Source organism: Rattus norvegicus, chromosome 4 (assembly GCF_036323735.1).
Source record: "Rattus norvegicus strain BN/NHsdMcwi chromosome 4, GRCr8, whole genome shotgun sequence".
Classification (NCBI taxonomy): Eukaryota; Metazoa; Chordata; class Mammalia; order Rodentia; family Muridae; genus Rattus; species Rattus norvegicus.
This window is the reverse complement of record NC_086022.1, coordinates 114,606,218-114,629,197: the sequence shown is the minus strand read 5'-3', so window position 1 is coordinate 114,629,197 and position 22,980 is coordinate 114,606,218. Positions and strand designations below refer to the sequence as shown.

The 22,980-nt window shown below is 36.3% G+C and overlaps 1 protein-coding gene and 1 long non-coding RNA gene across 5 annotated transcripts in view; both read right to left on the bottom strand.

Annotated features, from left to right (window-relative positions):
• Lrrtm4 (leucine rich repeat transmembrane neuronal 4) overlaps positions 1-22,980 on the bottom strand; it is a 790,914-nt gene that overhangs the window by 265,499 nt on the left and 502,435 nt on the right. The window lies entirely within an intron of this gene.
• Positions 1-22,980, bottom strand: part of LOC134486803 (uncharacterized) — a 33,537-nt gene extending 10,557 nt beyond the window's left edge. The window contains exon 1 of the long non-coding RNA XR_010066194.1: positions 1-22,980. This exon is cut by the window's left edge and continues 5,635 nt beyond it. This is a non-coding gene — a long non-coding RNA (uncharacterized LOC134486803).

Genomic DNA, 22,980 nt, shown 5'->3' with positions numbered 1-22,980 from the left:
AGGCTAGAGAGATCGCACTTCTTTTTTCTGCACAGATTGACATTTCTGGGCTGTTGACTCCTTTATGTTCAAATCTGAAACATGAGGCAAAAATACATAAACAACAGAGAAAATAACAGAGGACTTTTCACCATATCATTTCTCAAGTCCCCCTGTCTTCAGTTATCCTAAGTTCTTTTATTTCTGACTTTAAAAGCCTCTCAAATTTGTCTTAAATATGGTAATCATGAATTTAGATCTCTTTTGTGGGAAGAACACGGCAAACAGATTCCTTCTCTTTTCTCAGAAGTGAAAAAGACTCAGGTTTAATTTTTGAGAGAAGGAAGAGGGAGGAGGAAAAAGAAAAAAAAGAAGAAATACTGAAAGGGTATAGATGCTAAAATTATTAATTCTTCTAGTGCAAATGAATTCAATACTGACTGATTTCTGGAGATGTTCCTCCATATTTTCTTTTGCTACGGAAATCATCCAACTGGATACTAATTACACTAAAGTTTAAATCAAAACCACATCTTAATAACTAATAATGCTTTTTCAATCAAAAGTACATCATTTTTTGTATCATAGTTGACTTAATCGTGTCTGATAGATGTTTATGCAGTCATATTCTTGAGCCATTAAGAAGTGTAAAAGGTTGCAGTTTGCATATTTGCTTTAAGTTGGGCACTAGCTAATTTTGATATTACTCTAACAACCTGCTCAACTGGTGCTTTTGGTTAGTGTGTCCTTTGTTTCATCGTAAATCAGTAAGTCATGTTCTTTATATTCACTGCTGAGGATATTTTTCTGTTACAATTTTAGCTATCTAATTCTGGTTTTGTAACACAGTCTTGTGGGAAAGCTGACTTGAAAGTGTCTTCATACCATTTAGAACTTGTTTGGACTGTATACTTTGATCTTGAAATGAGTAAATATAAAAGTCTTTCTTAAATATCTCCCTCCCTCCTCCCTTTCTGATGTGAGTACACGGACAACATACTTCTGTATGCATATGGGTGGTCACCTGCAGGGGCCAAAGAACAAATAGGTGACTTCTATTACTATCTTATTATGTGTAGACAGTGTCTCTCACTTAACTCTAAGCTAAGCTGGCTATGGGGTAGCACCAGCGACAGGAATCCCCCTGTCTCCACACTACAATGGCTAGGTTATAGGTGAGTATGGACTTATCCTAATTTTATGTGGGTTATGGGTTTTGAACTCAGGCTCTCATTAGAGTAGCAAGCACTCTTATCCATGGAAACATGTCCCTGCGATTTCTATTCATTATTGTTTAAAATATGCATCGCTATTTTCATTAGATAAAATTGATTTAGAAAAGTTTAGCTGATAGCCAGTATCCAGTTTTTCTACTGAAATCATTTTCTGTTTCTCTGAATCACATCTGTATTTTCTTCTTCTTGTTTTCCTCACATTTTCCTCTGCTTCCTCCTCCTCCTCCTCTGCTTTGTCGTCTTCCTTCTCTTCCCTCTCTGCCTTCTGTGTCTTGTTCTGTCTTTCTCTTTGTCGCATCCCCTTCTCTTTCTGTTTCTCTGTTTGTCTCTTTCTGTGTCTCTGTTTCTGTTTGTCTGTCTGACTCCCCCACCTCTCATGTCTTTCTTCCATTCCAGACTGTACAATCCATTACTCTTAGGAATGTACCATGCTTCTCTACTTTGAACATGATTCTTTTCTGTAGAATTTGTCTCTCTCTAGAGTTAATGTGCATATTGTATCTTGAATATTCAATCCTCTCTCTCATGTTTTCTTAATTTGAAAGTATTTTGCACTTTAATTTACATTTCTCTTAAGATGTTATTTATCATATTCATTTGCTTTCACTCTCATAGTTTTATCAGATTATTAATTTTTGTTACATTTCAATTCCTGGTCTTAATTGAGATTATTCTAGTGTTTTAAAGTCTTCTTTCTTTCTTTCTTTCTTTCTTTCTTTCTTTCTTTTTTTTTCTTTCTACCTCCCTCCTTCCCTCCTTCCCTCCTTCCCTCCCTCCGTTCCCTCCCTCCCTCCCTCCCCCCCCTCTCTCTCTCTTTCTTTCTTTCTTTCTTTCATCATTTTTCCCCAAAATAGTTGTAAAAGTCTGAGGACCAGAATCTCTGATACAATAATGCCTTCTAGATTTCATAGTCCTGATTGCCTGGCAATGTGGATAAGAGTTATTTTTAAAATCCCCTCCTGGAGAAATCATAAACATACATATACACATATGCATTCACACATATTCTGATTTTATATAATTTTGATACTTTGATAACCTCCCTGAAAAAAATCTCATAAAGAAATTATCCAGAGTAATATCTTATGTTTTGTATGAAAGATGGTACCTGATACAGCTATAAAAAGACTGAGTTATAGTTTTGTGCCTGGGTGCTTCCTACACAAAAAAGCACACTCTGCTCTCTGATAGGCCCTTAACTCTGCAGTCACACAAGCATTTATCACTACAAATATTTTGACTGCAATTGGCAGTTAAACAAATTCAGCCTATAATGACATTTAATTATTATCAGGGGTTTTGTAAAAACTCTACACTCTCAGTATAAGACCTGATTAAGCTCTGAGGAGAAGCCTGAAGCTTTTTAGACTCCAGGCTTCGACTATCTCAGGAGGGTTTCCACATGCCTTACTCTCGAAAAATTAGTTTTGACTCTTCATTAATGAAGATGTGTTATTCCCACAGAGATGTGTTTGTTACCATGTAGAAGCTAAAGAATACAAATTGATAGCTTACTTATACATGAGCATAGCAATGGATCACCTCCCGAAAGAAATAGTGTGGACCAGAAAACAAATTTCATAGAAAAGCACTGCTAATCTCTGTGGCACAAAGGACTGAAGCATAAACATGACAAAGAATTAAAATATATGTTTATTTTATTTGTGTTTTGTGTGTGTGTGTGTGTGTGTTGTGTGTGTGTGTGTGTGTTCAATACTCACAAAAGTCAGAAGCAGACAACAAATCGTCTAAATATAGCATTACAACAGCTACTCTGAGTGTTACGGATACTGAACTCCGGTCCTCTGTAAGAGCAGCAAGTGTTCCTAAATGCAGGGCCATGTCTCTAGTACCTAATTTTCTTTTTAAGATTAATTTTTTAAGGGAATAACAATCTAAATGTAAATAAGAAATACCCAAGTTAATAAAGATGGAGGGAAAAAAAGAAGCTTATGTGGAGCAAAAAAAAATTCAGTTTTTTTCTTAGTGAAGGAGAGTTGATTCTCTTCCTACTTACATCAGCTTTGGAAATCTAAGTATGTCTTTTGTCAATCCATCGGATATTGAAATTATTTTTCTACGCTATAATCATAGGGATAGTTCTAAACATTTCTAGAAGTGATTAAGACTCATTCAATTATGTTGCAAGTGCAAGATACTTGGCATTCTTGAGACTCCAAAACAGCTGCATTTTATTGTTTCAGATGGTCTAGAAATGAAATTGAAGTGGATGGGGCGGGGGGGGGGCAATTTCACCATCTCTATTTTACCTAACTCACATCACAGCAGAAATAAGATATGTTTTCCCTGATAGGTAATGCTATCTGGATGGGAATCAAGGAATAAATATGTTCAAAATATCCTTTGTATATAAAGTCAGGGAATATCGGCTTTGCAGGTCTGGATTTCCTAACAACAATTTCCATCTAATTAAGTAAGTGTGAAAAAGGACTCACCAGCTTTGTGCTTTACATAAAGACAAAAGTATCCAGCAACATGGTCTCCTTTTAACTTGCTTTCAGTCTGAAGTTTATAAAGAAACGCATCATTAAGATCTCCTAAACTATACATATTAGTTACCTGTGGCATCATTGTCTCACCTTTCTGATATAATTTGAATAAGGAATGCCCACACAGGCTCATGTGTTGAACTCTTGAACACTAGCTGGTGGCCTTGCTAGAAAATTAGGATATGGGGCTATGATGGAGGACATAGTTCACTGTTGAACATAGATAGATTTTGGTACCTGCACCTTTCCTGTCTCTGTTTTATGCCTGCCATGATAAAAAGCACTGGAGTGTCTTTATTTCTGCCCACCTGACTGATATTCTCTGTTGTTAAGATTCAACAACTGTATAAGAACTATGGACCTGGAACTGAAAACTTTGAACTCATGAGCCAAAATAAAATTTTCTCCTTTTAATCTTAGTATTCCTAGATATTTGTCACAATGATGCCATCCTACATAGCCCACCTTTCATCCATAAAATTTCATATATTATCCAGCTCTAAATCTTGTGCTTTCTTTTCCATGATTAAATCTTTATTCTAATAAAATGTTTAAATACCCACAGATTACATTTTAAAATATATTCTCCTGTCATTGGATGAACCATGCAAAATCTTGTTCATTACGTTCATTGTTTCTGATATGAAGATCACATACAGATTTCCCTTTAAACATATGTAAGGATTTAAATATACAGAAGGGATACTTTAAGTGAGATTTAAGCACACAATTTGTATTTGCACATTTTTCTCATCTTTTCTGCTTAGAGCATCTACAACTAGAGTTTATTGCAAAATTGAATAATTACAGATTGCTCCCTCAATGTCAACTCAGAATTTAAATTGACTTCATATTAGCACATTTGGTAGGAAGTGCATCTTCATGCTGCTCACCATATTGAGAATTATGAAGAGAACTCTGCAGGAAGGAAGTCTGAAACAAGAAAATCCTTCAGGCTCTCTGTTGCATTCTGAGAGCAAAGAGTGATCCTCCAACCACCTCTATTAGTGTTAGGAGACTACTTCTTTACCATGAAGAACCCACTTCCTTATAAAACCTTATGTTCCCTTTCAAATATTCATTAATGGATATCTCCTTTAGCTCCATAGAAGCTCTCATTGGGCTTTTGTGAAGACAAATGATAGGAAGTGAATTCAATAATATTAAAATAATTTTCAATGATTCCTCATGAGTAAGACAAATGAACAGAGTGGTTCAATTGCCACATGGTATGCAAAATTACTTGTCTGAAATGATCCTAAAATTTATTTTCCAGAACATGCAGACACAGATTTGCAACTAAGACTCACTTGACCTTAGGCATGTGGCGCTAACTACAATCCTGAAATAGCACCTACTTTTTGTTTTGCATTGGTTCACATGGACTTCTTTTTTTTTTTTTTTTTTTTTTGGAAGTTGCCATTTGTGTTCTTAATGACTAAATTTTGGTTTCAGAGAAAACCGTTGTTCATATTCCATAGAGTTGTTATTTGGTATTATAAAATGTACATGCCAAAAACCAGAGAGAGGAAAAGGTCAGGCTCTCTGCCATTTAATTTGCTTTAATTGTTCCTACTAGCACTAGCCTGTTGCTACTAAGAATGCTAGTCAGTGGTCATCTAGCTACCTTTTCACTCCTGTTTTAGAGCCCTTCATCCTTTGCAAGGATAGACCTCAAGGAATTATTTTTGAAACGTAATTAATCAAGCATGATCATCTTGTGTGTGGCTGTTCACACCTGTTGCTTTGGAGCTTGAGAGGCAGAAGCAGGAGGAGGAGGATACATTCAGGGGCAACCTGATATTCAAGGCAAGACACTATCTCAAAACACAGAACCTATGTAGACTAAGAAAAACAAACTTCTTACATACGAAATACATTTTCCTGATGATTCAAGTAGATAATGAGATCCTTGGAATTTGCTAGAATACTGGAGTATAGAATTCTAAACTTATTTCATTCATTTTATTGCTCTGTATGTTTGATTCTTTTATCAAACTAAAATAATTGAGTTCAGGAAGAGTGTTAGATATGGAGGATTATTCTCACTTCAACAAGAAATTTTCTTACTCTAAATTATATGGGGACATTTGCGTATCTCTTAGTCTGTGCATAGAGTCAATAGACTCCTACATTTCCATTGCAGTTTCCAAGAAGGCAGAGAAAAACTTCATATTTACAATATAATAAGGAACGTAATTAATGAAAAAATAATCAACATTTTGTCTCTCAAAGATACATAAAGGAAATAATAATTCTGTAACTGTGCTAAAGAGCGCTAATAGACACATTTAAGAGTCATTGAACTTGACATCTTAGAACGTAGGAAGCACAGTAGTTTGTAAAATGACCAAATATTGGCCAGTTGTTTTTTTTTCCCTTTATATTGACTGTAGGTTATCAATGCACCAGAAGATATCCAGTAAGATGAATTTAACATTTCCCTTTAAAAATATTAGTGGAAGCTAGTAGATAATGTGGATTATTTAAGAGTATCTGCTCAGTGATGATTTACATCATTTAAAACATTAACAAAAGCCTTTCCCTTTTATTGATACAACTGATTCTTCATGATATCTGTCTGTCACCATAATACTCTTAGACTGTTGTAAAAGTTATAGCAACTGACTCCACCTATGCCTTGTCCATTTGTTAAAAATATAATAGGGGCCCATGACATGGCCCATGGGTAAAACACTTGTCCATAGTCTGGAATACCTAAGTCCTTGCATCCCACAATAAAGAGAAAGGAATGAACTAAACCCACAGGCACACCATGTTGTGTATGCACAATAATAATAAATAAGAAGAAATAAAATACTATTTGCAAGTTCAGAAAATTTACCTCTTATATTAATTCATTCATCATTTGCATATTCAAATTTATTAGCATATTCTAATTTATAGTTTAATTATTGTTTAATTTTTTTATTTTAGCTTAGTCTTTTCACAAATGCAAAATCCATTAAAATTAATTAGAAATACATTAAGATCCAAATATGGAAGGTTATCTTAAAATTTATAAAAAAATATTGCAAAAGAAACAGAATTCAGCATTACAAATTTATTGTCAGGTATTAATAGAGCCTTTCGAAATAATTGTTTTTCTAGGTGATGTCTATTTGACATTATGATAAACCCTCTTTTTAGATAGTAGCCTGTGAAGTTTTGCAATATCTTCTTTGATAAATGGGACTATTATAAAGGAATAGTTTAATGCAGAGAGGAGTGGTGGAAGGAGAAAATAAAAGAAAGGATGTAATAGCCTGAAGACTGAACTCTGGCCCAAGTTTGTAAGTTAATTTAAAAACTATAAGGATTTTCCATAAATTAGTAATTAGTAAAATCCTAATTAAAATATGCCTACTCCTTCTGTACTCAGTAATTGTATCTTGAATGACTCTTCTGCTCTCTACCTCATCTCATGGTGATGGGTCTAGCTTATAAGCTTTCTTTTGCTAATTGCACACAGGTAATAACTAAAAATAAACTGGTTTTGTTTAATCTACTGAAAATCTAAATGATACCACATATATCTTGACTGTATTAACCCACAACTCCTCCTCTTAGCTCCTTCTAGACCCACCCAGCTCCCTACTTCTAAAGCTTCATATCCTTTAATAAAACTTAATAGTCCATGAATGCTGACTAGTGATATCCATATATTTCTACGTATTGGTCAAACACTGCATTGTGGTTAACTTTATAGGACCCAGATCTTTGGGAAAACTACACCCCTTTCCCCTAGGTGTCACAAAGTGTTCGCAGCTCCTCAATTAGGAATGAGGCTCATCACCCCTTCCCAATCTATACTAGATTGTTGACTGACTTTTATCTTTTGCTGTGGTCGCTGCTGGGAATTCATCAAAGCTATTGGTCAGTAGAACGTGTCTGATCCTTTGTAGCTTGACTTACAGGTAGTTGCAAGCCACTAAAAATGGATTCAGGGAATTAAACTCTGGACTTCGGCAAGAACTGTGAGCATTCTTAACCAGTAAGCCACATCTTCAATCTCAACCCATGTTTGTTGGTATGCTTGTTTGGTTTGGTTTTGTAAATTAACTTTGCCTAGGAATTAGGAAGAAAGTCGGGCTTTCTATGCCGTTGATGGATTGTTTCCTGCTAATGGTTTGGGAATAGATACTGTTCTATGGGAAGAGAGGCTGCATTTTCAGGATTCCTTACAGAAATCACAAGATGATACTAGTCTAAGCATTAAAATCCAGGGTTAATCCTCTCACTCCCATCTGACCATCTTTGTCATGGTTAACTTTTAACACGGCTGTCCAAGTGTGTTCCTAAGGACAAAAGAGGAGGATTCAGGCCTAGGCTTCAACCATTTTTGTCTTCTCCCACAGGGCAGGCAACATTTCAAGAACTGTCTCATGCCCTCAAGGGAATTCATATATTTCTACAGAGTTTTGAGACTGCATAAATGAATGTCCTTGTTTTCAAATTTGTCCTTACACAATTGTCAAAATCAAGTTCTAATCCACAGTGACATTTCCTAAGTGGAGAGACAGAAAGAGTTAAGTCTATACAGTTTTACTCAAAAGAATATAATACAAGAACATTTCATCACAACCAGAATATTATCATATAAATGTGCAGATTACAGCCAAGCTCTATGAAGGATGATGAATTGGGACCAGTCTAATGATCCAATAATCTGGCAAAATTCCTCCTGCAGACATCCTTCATCTTAAAACCATGACAGATTCTTGTTGGAATAATGACTAATAGACATTTACTTCTCCGTTTCAAGTAAAAAAGAAATCAGTTACAATTTATCCCCAATTAGCCAAAGAGTTTTAAGCCACGGCTTAGGCAAACTATCATCCTGTACTGCAACAAACACATTTTTGCCTGCACACTGACTCTGGGTTAAGCAATGTGTCTATTAGGAAAGGTGGGGTTAGGAGTTATAGCATTTCTTCAATTTCTTCACAACTTCCATGTGCTTTGGGCTTTGAGGTGGGTAAATAAAGAAATGAAGATAGCAACCATTAGTGTATCTAAAATTTTAGGGAAGGTCCTGTATATATTTTAATGGACATTATAGATTTTACAATATTCTTGCTCTGGCCTCCGACTCTGGAAACATGGTTTGCAGAAGAGACTACCCTCAGCTTTTAAGAACCATGAAGCCATTTGAACATAAAACACACAAAGGCGGGGAAGGTAATATTATTTTAATAGAGCTAAGTATATACCATGGGAATAAAATAGTTCAGGCAAAGAACATCTGTGAAAGGTGGTGCTTAAATTCACTCATCATTCTGCCTTTTTCAGCAGACAGTTTAAACATCACTTTCTATAGAAAGCTCTAAGCTGCTAACTTCAAGCCTATCTTCTTGGAAGGAGAGTTATTTGGAAAAGTACATCCATATAGCTCATAAAATTGCTATCCAAAATGCTTTTATGGTAATGCCTTTTCTCAATAAATTGAAATTATTGGTGTGTATGTGTTTCTCTCTCTCTCTCTTTCTCTCTCTCTCTCTCTCTCTCTCTCTCTCTCTCTCTCTCTCTCTCTCTCTCTCTGTGTTGTATTAGAAAAGGTGGAGAATTTGGTAGCAGTGAAAACGAGTTTATCAACGAGTTGGAAAGAATTACCTTGATTAGTGGTTTTGGCTATGAATAATCAAAATCTATAGATGTGCTTATGTTTACGTAAGCAAGCAAATTACATGTGTACACATAATTCCATTATCTATTGATGTGTAAATATCTGGGCACATACAGGTATTGATTGACACCATGAGGCTCATATCAGGGTAATAAAATCATGTGCCTATAATAATTATCTATTATTAAGTGTTCATTTTATTACTAGTAGTGCCCCTAGAGAAGTTAATTTCCATGATGGTGAGATTCTTCAGAGATTAAAAGCACTACATTTTCGTTCAGAGGACCCAGATTCTATTCCCGGCACTTACATGGTAGATAAAATCTGTAAGTCTAGTTCCAGGGATCCAGTGCCCTCTCTGGCCTCAACAAGCATGCAAGTGGTACACAGACATATGTATAGATAAAATAGCCACGGAGATAAAAAAAATAGATTGCGACTACACAAGAAGATAGAGTGATAATAACAGTTTTCAGAAAGTGATAATAGGATCAGAGAGGTGAATCCAGCCCAAATCTACTACACTGAAATGGATCTACCGAACTCTAGAGAACTGTGAAGTGTATATTGGTGTTCTTTTAAAACTATTACAAAAACATTTTTTAACTTTTCTAACAGTTGAAAAAATCAAATAAAAACAAAGCAAAATGCCTCTCAATAAATTTTTGGAGGCTCATTACTGACTAGATAAATAACTCCAGGCAATTTTTCATTTCACTTGTAAATTTTCTCTTTGCTCACCTCTTTGCTACATTTATTTATTTATTTATTTATTTATTTATTTATTTATTTATTTATTTATTGAGTTATTTGAAACATAGCTTTTATTTGCCTGATGTAATTGTCATCTCAAGGGCTTACTGCTGAATACTCACTCCTTGTAGTGCTCTGTGAACTCTGACTAGCTTGTTCAGCTCTTCAGGCTCAAACACCTCTACAAGCTGACTGATTCCATCTGGCTTCTTTCAGGTTCTCACTGAATTGCTTTTCTTGACCTCAAACTAACTCTGGCAATTTGTTCTATTCATCTGACTTTTTATTCTCTGGCTTCAATGGCTTCTGCTGGTGTGCACTGAACATCAGGAACTCATGAAGGAACTCAGTTCCACTACACTGCACTCCCTGCACTGACTCAACTTACTGAACTTCCAAACTCCATTGAACTGAAGTCAACTGACAGAACTGACTGAACTGAACTCAACTGAACTCCACTCACTGCCTTCCAATTAGATGTTCTTTCAAATATAGCTGCTTCTTTCTACAAACTAACCTTATCTACATTGTTTATGATTAAATGTGTGTCTGTATTCCAGTCAGATAGAATAAAGGCATTTTATTCCAGCCAGACTACAGAGACCAAGAAGTTCTTTGGATGTGACCCATTGCCACAGTAGCCAGGTTGTTGGATTAAAATTCCTCCACATCTTACATATGCATAAGCACAAATGTGCTAGGAAACAGTTTGCAAGAGTTTGTTCTTTTCTGCTACCTGTGGGTCCTTAGGTTCTATCTGAGTTCATCAGTCTTGGTTGCAAACACCTATATCTACTGAGACATAGCACTGCACCTGTTGAACCCTTTACAGAAAATACAAAATTATTTTATAAGTAAAGCAAAGTTTCCTGTGTATTTGATGCCACCTAACTCGTAGCCCAAGCTGAAATATTCCAGATAGCTTTTAGATTTACTCTTTGCGTGTGCACTTTAATCTAAGTCTTCTCTTTCCAGTGTGTGTGGTTCTCTCCTGTCTCGTCACTGTGAAACCATTACCTTTCTTGGTTGTTCAATACCACTAACAGATGAATTGCTGTCTAGAAAGTCATTCCATCGGGATTCATTTTCTTTCTCTTTCTGGCCTCATCAAGGCCCTTTCAGTTTCTCATACTATTTTAATAGAAGTCAAATCTAGCATCAAGCTCTGAATTAGCTACTTGAATAGACAACCTCATGAGTTTCTCATAATTTGTATGTAGATACTGAGTCAGTCATGGAAGCCCAGAAAAAGGAATATCTTTTATGGGACACAAATTTCTTCATTTGAGGCAGGTTGACTTTTTAAAAAATTAGTTTAGCCATATAAGTGCGTTCCTATTGAATGTACATGAAAGCTTGGTGACTACTGAAAGTATAAGAGGATACTAGATCTCCAGTACCTGGAGTTACAGTCAGCAGTAAGCTGCCCAATATGATTGCTGGGAACAAAGCCCTGGTCATATGCAAATACAGCAAGGCCTCTTCATATGGTTTATTTTTGTTAGACCAAAAGTTTTTTTTTCCTATACTTCTCTGAGAAATCTGTTTCTGGAAAAAAAGCTTTAACGACGCCAAGGCCACAAAAGTGAAAGGCTGACAATGAACAAACACTTTATTTCTTGGAGAGAAAATAATTACCATGTTTTTGTAAAAGCTTGGTGCCAACCAATACGTTTTATCAGTCTACTCAACAGTACCATTGAATGTAGTGGTGCCACATAGCCAAAGCAAATGACCTCAGTGATGAGGTTCATGGGGCATCTGAAGCAGAATGCCTGGAGTAGATATGGTTCAGCTGGAGAACACTGGAGCCCCAGGACAGGAGACCCAGAAGATCCCAAAGCAAAGTGAGCTGTGCTCTTCTCGGGAACACTGCGACTCATTCACATGGGGAAAATGCTAGCAGATATGACATTAAAATATGAAAATTAAATTTCAGTATAAAGAAGTGTGTGCCACTCACACACACACACACACACACACGTGCAGCACACACACATGTGCAACACACACATACACACATACATATAACACATACACATACACAGATGCACATAAACACACACACACACATATATATATATATTATATATATATATATATGTACAGCACAAACATACACATATATGCATACACACACTCATATGACTTTTTTGTAGTTTGGTAAAGACAAGGTGACTTTGAAGAATGTGATGCTTTTCTATCATAGTCATAAATCAAATGAGTTTATTTCCTATGCATATTTCCTATGAATGAAAGGGAAGCAAAAACCTAATGTTAAGAAATGAGTGTTTTGATTGCTAATTTTTTCTTGGGGAGGACATCCGGTTCCTTTCTGGAAGCAAACCTTCAACAATCAAGACATCATTCTGCTGCAAGTTTAGAGATATGATGTAAATTCATTCAGAAATGTGTTTCATCTCAGCTGGGGAGGAAACACTACAAGTAAAATGTCTTTGTTTTCATAAGCCAGCCTAATCTTGCTTTACCTTTACCCAAGTTTTTGCTAAGTGCAATGCTTATTAAGAAGGCATCCACAATCACTTCAGGGAGTAGATTCTGGGTTTTTGCTTTTTTCGTTTTCTTATAGTAATTCTTGAACAGAATCCTCAAATAAGCTGAGTACAACTAGAAGGATTTTAGCACAGAGTACCAGTTGACTAGGGCTACTCTAACGAAAACCAGGAAGAGAGCTGTTTAATGTAATAACATGCTGGTTTGGTCCTATAAGCTAGAAGCAAAAACAAGACCTGGCCATTAGCTGAGCTGGTTCCTTTTGAGATCTGAGAGGAAGAACCTCGCTTGTTCCTTACTGTTTTCCATCAAACATAAGTCTTACTTGAACTGCAGAAGCCTGGGCAGGACTCTGATAACATCTCTTTGTGTGCTGTGTTCTTTCTGGAAATAGATCAGTCACTGAATTAGGTGGCCAACCTCCTACAGAATCACCTAGCCACATCTTTAGTTGTGTCTGCAGGGATCTAATTCTTGAACAAACTCACCTAAACATAATAGACCAATCTAATTATCAGATAAAGTATTAGACATATACATTATATAGTCCCAGGCAACAGATTTAGTGGTTTATTTTCAGATTTGGATCTAGTATGGTTCTGTACATTTTAGAAGTTCAATAGATGCTGGTAGCATTCTGACCTCCAGTCACAACAAAAAGCAATAAAGCCAGATGGCCTAGTGCTCCTTAGTGCATAAGATTGGGTGACTCAAAATGCCTCCAATGGAACCTATTCATGAAGATATCAAGTCATTTCTCTATTCCCTCTAGAACTTTAAAAATAAATATATACAAGCTAATTGGTATTATTGCTTTTCTGAAATACAAGTGAAATAAGGTAACTTTTTCAAATAGGACTTTTTGTTGTTGTTTTTAAATATGACTTTTTAACTTTATAATATTATAATGTGATTACATCATTTCTACTTTCCTTTTCTTTTCTCCATGATGATTATTTTTATACCCAGATACAGAGACACATTGATATTAAACCCATTTCTCAACTGTCTCATATTGTAACTCTTTGGACTTCTAATAATATTTTCCTGAAAATAAATATAAGTATTTATATTTCTTCTCTTTACTATCACAACAGTTATTCTTCTCGTTGCTATAACAACATGCCTTACAAAAGCCGCTTAATAGAAGAGGAATTTATTCTACCTTATCAATTAAGTCAAGATATAAACCATCGTGGAGTGAAAGCCATAGTGAAACAGTTGCTCCCATTGTGAACCAATTAGGAAATCGATATCAAACAGGAAGAGATATAGACTATAAGGATTAATGAAGGACTGCATCAATTCTAGATCTTCTGATCTATCAAAAACAACAATAATTCCAAATTTTTACATGAAGTATTATGATTCTGATGTTTGTATATAAAAATCCCCCAAAGAAAGGAGAAATTAGCTGCCACAATGAAATATATCTGCATCAAGGATGGTAAATTGGTTTAATTTCAAATTGTCATACATGGTAGCTAAGACATCAGAAACTTCTGGAAGGGTTTGGGCAATTGAGAAGAATTATTAATGTAAAACTGTGCAACTGGTAATTACTGGATTCCCTTCATGAAAATGTCATGACTATCTGCTTGGTAGTGGACAGCACTCAAAGTCTACAATCTAAACATATATTTTCTTTAAAAGATTTTTAATTTATTTTTATAGTTTATATATATATTTTATATTGTATTTAGTAAATTACATGTTCTATGTTCATGAAAAAACCCTTGGAAACCAGAAGAAGGTGTCTGATCCCTTAGACCTTAGGTTACACGTAGTTGTAAGCCACTGTGTGGGAAACTGAACCTCTATCCTTTGAAAGAGCAGCAAGTATTCTTAACCATTGGGCAATCTCTTTAAATGTATCTTGAGTGCTGTCAAATACATTTCTCACCTCATTCCTCAGCTAGCTATGTGACCTTAACAAAAATCAGCTCTATTATTGCTACTTCAGTAAGATGGAAAATGGATCCTTTTCTTGTAGACTTTAGAAATAAATATGTAAACACACACCAGTTGCTGAGAATTATGTTCATCACAGTAAATACTTATTAAATATAAATAACAATCATTGTATCTCTGTTTGTATAACATATTTTGATAATCCAATCACCTATTGTCTAAATAATCAGCTTGTCAATAACATGTTCTCTAATGACCTAAATTTATTATTTACTTTTAGTTTTGTGTATTGACACCAATAAAACAAGCAATAGACAGGGTTGCACCTTAGATTAATGGATCTTTCTTTTTTATTTACTTTTTAAATAAATAATTCCTGACCAGAACTTCCCCTCCCTCCACTGCTCTCCAACCCTACCACACTACCTTATGTCTCCCCAGATCCACTGCTCTCTCATTTTCCTTTAGAAAAAAGCAGACCTCCAATGAAAAATAATAGAGCATGACCTAACAAAATGTGAACAAGTATACACAAGCCCTCATAGTATGGATGAATGAGGCAGCCCAGTAAGAGGAAAAATTTTCTATGTGCAGGCAAAAGTATCAAACACACCCTCACTCCCAGTGTTAGGAGTCCAGAAAAATCCTAAGCTAAACACAAAGCAGGTATGCAAGTTGGCCTGGTGTAGATCCATGCAGGCTCCACGGTTGGCACTTCAGTCCCTGTGAACCACTCTGAGACTTGCTTGGTTGAATCTTCTGCCTGTTCCCCTGGTGTCCTCAAGCTCTCTGGCGCTGCAATCTTCTCCCTGTTCTGAGGGGCTCTGCCTAATGTTTGGCTGTGGGTTTCTTAATCTACTCTCTTCAGATGCTGGAAGAAGCCTTTCTGATGAGGATTGTGGTCTATGAGGATAGCAAAATAGCTAAGAATCATTCCATTGACCTTTTTTCCAGTAATGCTTGATTCCTTCTTAGGTTTCTGAGTCACCCTGCTTCGAGGATCCTGGAAGTGTTGGACATGGTCTCCCTCTTGAATTGGTAGGATTATGTAGTAAAATTGACCATATTATCAAAGGCAATCTACACAGATACAATGTGATCCCTTAAAAATTCCAAGACAATTCTTTACAAACTGTAAAAGGACAGTACTGTTTCATATTGAAAAATAAAAAGTGCAAATAATGATAATAAATTATCAGGAATAATGAAAGATCTTCTAGAGGAATCACCATCACTGATACTATGGCTCTACTACAGAGCTATGATAACAAAAAAACACATGGTATTGGCATAAAAACAGACATGGTCAGTGAAATTATATTGAACATCCAAACATAATTCTACACACCAATGGCCACCTGATTTTTGATATAAAAATATGGCAGCAATACACAATGCATAAAGAAGGTATCCCCAATAAATAGAGCTGGTCTAACATGGATATCTACATATAACACAAATAAACCCATGTTTATCACCCTGCAAAAATCCTAAGTCCACTTTAATCAAAATCCTCAATGTAGAACAGGATACACTAAATCTGATAGAAGAGAAAATGGGGGAATAGCCTTGAGAGCATCAGTACAGGAGATAACTGCCCAAACAGAATAGAACTTCAATAGTGCAGGCACTAAATTGACAATTAATAAATGGGGCCTTATGAAATTGAAAAGCTCCTGTAAAGCAAAGGATACCATCAATAGGACAAAACAGAAGTCTACCAAATGGGAAAAGCGTCCACCAACTACATATCCAATAGAGGCCTAGAGCAATGGTTCTTACCCATGGGCATCTTTTTTTCCTATGGGATACCTGGTCATACCTGCAGAGAGTTTCGATTAGGAAAATAAAATAGAGGTACTCCCATCACGTAAGAAAAATCTAGTCATTCTGCTAAAGTCTGTGCACAGAAAAGTCCTTCTTGTGTAACGATAAACTGTGTGATACAATAATTACTAGGGATATTTACTATTAGAAATATATAAATCACAGCTTGAGAATGGTAGAAAATATTAGCATAAAAGGCTGCTACATTCAAACAATGGGTGTTCTAGTGCTCACCTCCCAATGGAACATTCCTCCCACTTCCTCTAGGGTTTGGTCAACAACACAGATAAGCTTGGAGGGATAATAGAGTAAGATACAGAGGTTAAGAAAGTCTATCTTGTGTGCATGACACAACTAATGCAATTATGACATCACTGTAGTACAGGCTGTCAACAATGGGCCCGCACAAGTCTAGGCCTGACAACAGCCAATCATAATTTAAGGAGAGTCTCTTGTCACCCTACTATTGATCACTGCTGAGCTATGAGCTATTAACGGACACTGAGAGAAGGGCAGACATCATCTTTAGTTTGACTTCATGAGGGGGTCAAACTTTCTAATAGCAACAAAACCATGAGACACAGACAGTCCTGGTTAAACTTAGTGGCCCATAAAACTGAGCAAAACATTATAAATGTGGGAAAGATAGTTCTGTGGTAGGTAATAGGGATGGGAGAGGTATAAGAGACAATGCCTGCAGCTAAGAAGCACTACATCCATATGAAATTAGAGAACAAAGGAAAACAAAACAAAAACAAGGGTGACTGAAAGAAGGCATATCTCCTCTAAAAATGGAGTTCAGCCTGCTAGATGAAGGACTCTTGTCTGGAAGACAGAAGTTTGACTTTCTAAAGAAAGCTTCTAGGATCAGCATAAATCCATCATCTTTACACAGCACTAAGCTGTGGAAACCAAAATAAATGAAATTCCCCAGTGGATCACTGGCCATGTGTGCCGAAGTTCTCATAAAATTAATACATATGACACAATTGCTTGAGATGACTTCCCAGACTTTTCCCCGGGGATAGATAATATAACACGTTTTAAAAGGTCTCCAGATAGTTATAAAGCCAGTTTTTGTGTAAAAATGTCATCTGCCTACATTAACTGTTTACATAAAGACTAAATTGATGAGGAATCTTAAAATCTGAGCACCTGGATAATGTCTTTTTTTTTAATGTTTACTTTCCACTCTATCACCTTGTCAATTAAGAAACTAAGTGCAGTGCACGATTTGCAAGCCCTAGTGGAAATGGTTAGTACCTGTCTGGGTCCTTCTAGCCTGCTACTGGTTTCAAGGAGGCATTTGATTTTTTATATGTTAAATATTTTCATATCCACAACTTCTTGGAAGATTTACAAAACAATGTGCAACTTTTAAGAAATGCATTTCATGCTATCAGTTTTAGAGATATGGTCAATCATCTTTGGCCACAAAGGGAGTTAGTGAATAATTTAAAGCAAAACTAAACCAAACAGAGAACTATAAAATAATAAAAGTGCCCATAGCTTCAAAAAATTGAGTATTAAAAGTAAACAAGACAGGGCATGTAGCTTCTCAGAGTGCTTTCATGGCGGGCATGAAAAGCCCTGGGCTACATCCCCAGCACTGTATACACTGAACATGGTGGTATACACTTCTTCAGTGTATACACTGAAGAAGGAGGATAAGATGTTTAAGGCAACATTTAGCTACATAGTGATTTTGAAGCCAGCATGAGATTTTGAATCAAACACACATGATGGGACCCACCTTAAAATTAGATTTAGAGATAACTGTTTATGGACCCAGACTCATGGAGAGCAACAGGTAGATCACTGAGGATTGCTGGCCAGTCAGAAAGGATTCTGTTAAGTTCAGGTTTAGAGAGAATATTTTTAAACTGGAAATAGAAGGTGGGACATCAGGAAGGAGAAAGGATTCTTGAGTCAAGTGAGGCAAAGGAAGGTCTACCTGGGATGATGTGAGGAGACAGACACGTGATACCTGAGCACAGGTAATCAGCCATGTGACATAATGTAGATGAAAATAATTGGGGTATCTTAAGGTTTGATCTACTCAGAATAGAGCCTAACTATATAAGGAAGGAATTTGTAAATATATTTTAAGTCAGAGTCTTATTTCTGGGAACACAGGGCTAGGAGGCTGAAGCAGACCTAGCTTTCACTTCCAAATCACACACACTGTATCAAAAACCAAAGGTGTTTGGCTTCTAAAGAAATATTACCCTGGATTGGCGTATGACATTCACTTTTATATACTTGCAGAAGCACATGTACCTAAAACCTGGTAATGAGAACCATGAATCTTACAAAGTAGTCTTTCCATTTCCTAGGGTCTTTTACCTAATTTTCTATGGGTTGGGAGGAAGATGAGAGCCATCCCATATTCAGAAGTACTGCACAGTCGGATTCTGCATAACAGAATTGATTCTCAGGATCTTATATCCCTCACTTCTAATGCCTTGGCTAGGGCAGTAGGTGTATATACATATCCTTGTGAAAGGTTCTAATAATTTTCTATTTAAATATTTTTATAATACCCAGGATGCTGACATAGAGATTTGGAACAAATGTGAATAATACTGTTGGTATAAAATTTAGCTTCATTGATTTCTTTGGGGTGCATACAATAGAATAGCTTTCCATTTGAATTCTCGGATGTAATAGGCTGCAGTTCACATTCAATAATGTTTAAAAAGCAGCTACTCATCCTAGGACAGAGCTATAAGCAAGCAAACAAAAATAATTTCATATAAGAGAAATGATATATTCATCTATGTAGCCCAGAGAAATGCAGAGAGATGCTGAGAATCAGCCATAGTGATTAGAGCCTCGCTGATTAAAATAAAAATGAAGGAGCTGAAGGGGCTTGCAACCCCTTAAGAAGAACAACAATATCAACCAACTAGACCCACCAGAGCTCCCAGGACTAAACCATCAACCAAAGAGTACACATGGGGCAACCCATGGCTCCAGCTGCATATGCAGCAGAGGACAGCCTTGTAGGGCATCAGTGGGAGGAGAAGCCCTTGGTCCTGGGAAGGCTGGACCCCTAGTATAGGGGAATGCCATGGAGTGAATGGAGGGGGGAGCACCCTCATAGAAGCAGGGGAAGGGGGACGGGATAGGGGGTTTCTGGAGGGGAAACTGAGAAAGGGGCTAACATTTGAAATGTAAATAAAGAAAATATCCAATGTAAAAAAGAAAAATAAATAAATAAAAAAGCAAAATCGACAGGAAAATGTAAATTTTCACTAAATTAAATGTAGACAGGGCAGGAAGTCTGAGCTACAGGAAACAGTATGCCTCTTTATAGGAGCATGACAACCCTGCTTCTGGCATCTTTGTTGTTAATTGCTATTAATGTGAGATGCACATATTTTAAAGTGTAAAATGCATAAGCAAATCTTGTAATTTAGTCGGATCACCCAAAGGCAGTGGTAGAAAAAAATAGAAAGTCTACAGAGGAAAGAAGGTGCAGGATAAAACTTAGTCAGCACCAGTATTTAAAAATCAATACATAGCATCAAGAGCTAATGATAACAAACCTGTACAAATAAATAACACAAAGACATTTGTCGGTATGAGACATTCCATTTCAGAATAATGCTCTTAAAATTTGCTTTGTGTTTTCTGCAGATTTATTTGAGGCCCAGAATGATTGCTTACAGCTGGCAGCTTGCTGGTCTCCTAGTGATTCCTATAATTATCTCTATTGAGTTAGAGTATTGATCTGTAGCTGCTAGCCATTTCAAAATTCCCCCTTTATCCTGCAAGAGGTAATAGAATTAATGAGTATCGTTGCCAAACATCACAAGAACATTAAGCACACAATTAGGTCAGAGTATGAAACTGGTGGAGGGAGGAGAAGAAGCAACTAAATTCAAATTTGCGCTAAAATAAATTGAAACAAGATGTTTCCACTTAATTTGTTTGTTAAATACATGTATGGCATGAAAACAATACCCAAGAAACTCAGATAAATTGACTAGAGAATCTTCAGACCACCCGCATTGGTATGAGTGATTGATGGTTGAACCAAAGGCATTTTATTAGTTAAAAAATAGTCTATGGCAGATATTAGAAAGAAGGTTTCAGAATTCTGCCTCTGAGTTGGCCTGCCTGCAGTAGAGTCTTGCTTTCACTGGTTTCCTTTTCTGAAACCTGAAGAAAAGACAGTATTCATCCCAAGAAGTCATCAGGCATCCATTATGAGGCTGTGGGAATGAACAGGTAAGGTGGCCAGGATTGACTGTAAGTTTCTGCCTAGAATGAGTATAGGGAAATGTAGATTACTTTAAATAACAAGTGAATACATTTGGGAATATGTTTAACAACTGGTACTAAAATAATTTTACACAGTTCTCTACTTTTGCTTTGTGCATGCCTAAATTATGCAATAAAATCTACTTAGTCACATCAAGGAAGGAGACACACAAATATTTCTCATCAAACTCGTGAAGCCATCCCAATTAAACTCAGTGGCAAAAACAGGCTAAAAAGAGATTTATTTAGGATGATAGGAAGAGTTTGAGTGAGAGATGGATGGGAATGAAAATGACTAAAATTCACTATGTTCCAGTGGACAGACATACAGCTATGGAAAAAATGGTACAGAATGGATTCACCCATGGATTAAAAATTGCTATTACTCTTGGTTACTTCTAGAACTTGATGGGAAAGGTTACACGTTACTAAGGACAATATTTACTTGAGTCATAGGATGGAGAAATCAAACCAGCACTTGTTTGGAAGTTACATCACCACTAGATAGCTTTCACAGTGCTGGGGCGGTTCTGTGAATTTTAATTGAAGAAACAGTTGGGGACATTACAACCCCACTGGTAGAACAACATAGACTGATCTGACCACCCAGTTCTCCCAGAGTCTAGACCACAAACCAAGGAGTGTACCTGGAGGGATCCATGGCTCCAGATACAAATGTAGCAGAGGATGGTCTTGCCTGACAGCACGGGATGGGAATACCTTGGCCCTTTAGTGGGCAGGGCAGATACGGGATGATTGTTAACTGTGAAGTGGGCTATCATGGGAGGGGCTGTTGAGGGGGTAACTGGGAAGTGGGATATCATTTGAGGTGTAAGTGAATGAAATGAATAATAAAAACTATTATCATAGTGTGAGGTACTGTAATGATAGACTGATAAGATATACCCACAGGTGCTGCAGTGGTACAGATGCTACGAAAGTAACCATTTACTGATTGGGTTTAAACCCCACTTCACAAGATGGAACCCAAACTTGCTAGTGTTAACTTGACCCAAACCCTATGTCTGCATAGACAGCAGGGAAAACATCATACTATTCATCACTTAATTAGACACGGCAATAAATTGCCTCCTGAGTTATTATTTTCCTACCTGTAGATGAGTGCACCTCAAAAGGCACTCATTAACTAACCTTTCTCCTTAAATAGTAAAGATGATTAATGCAGAACCCCACAACTGGTGAATGCGCAGAGAATAACTGACTGGAATTCTCAGTTCTAAATGGGACATATATATAAAATGACATCTCCTCTCAACACTCAAGTGATAAATGCAAAAGAGATAATGGGCAGATTGTAGGAGAAAAAAGAAGTAGATGTCTGCTTATCTACTTCTCTACACTGCTTATTGGACAAATAGCACAGTTTCCCACATGAGCTCACTGTGGATTGGACTGCATGTAAAAGACTTGGAATAGACGAAGCAGATCAAAATCTGAGCAAGGATGGAGGAAAGTTCATGAACTACTATTGGAAGAACTTCTTGTGATGGATCCTTGTGAGGAACAATAGTTTACTTCAGGAATTAAGCACTAAACATCTAAGCATATTCTAGTAAATGATCCATACCTATGAGAGGCAGTAGTAAATGGGAGAGAGAGAGAGAGAGAATATGAAGTTGAAGTTGTGAAAAAAATAGGAGGTCATAAAAGAGGAATTGGAGAGTTTTAGGGGAGGAGATGGTGTAGATGTTACACACACACACACACACACACACATGAATATTAAATTAAATATTTAAAATGTAAACAGAGTACATACGTTGGAGAGAAAGTTAATATTAGAATATGTCAGAAGTCGGAGGGGAGGTATTAGAGGTTTATTTGAAAGCACTCTATACATCCACATAAAAAATAATAAGTATTATTGTGTTTCATTTTGCTTTTTATGACAATTTCTATATCATACCCATTTAATTAATAACAGAATGAAATCACTTAGGGCAAATGGAATAAGTATATTTAAATAGTTAAAATAGGTGCCTTGAGAGAGAAAAGTATCTTCAATCATTCATTTTTCACATTTTTTGGAGGCCCCAAATTTACAGACATTGCTATTACTTTTCTTTTGCTGCATCCATTTACAACTACAGAAACTATCTGCGTTTTTTTTTCTTTCATTTATTCATTTATTTGAATGAGGACATCTAGACTGATTTTAAAAATTGGTTCTCTACTTCTTCATCTCATTGCAATGTATGACCTTTTCCTACATTTATGTCAACATTAGTTGTTATTTCTACTCTTTTTTTTTAATTTTTTTTTATTTATTTATTTATTTTTTTTATTAACTTGAGTATTTCTTATATACATTTCGAGTGTTATTCCCTTTCCCGGT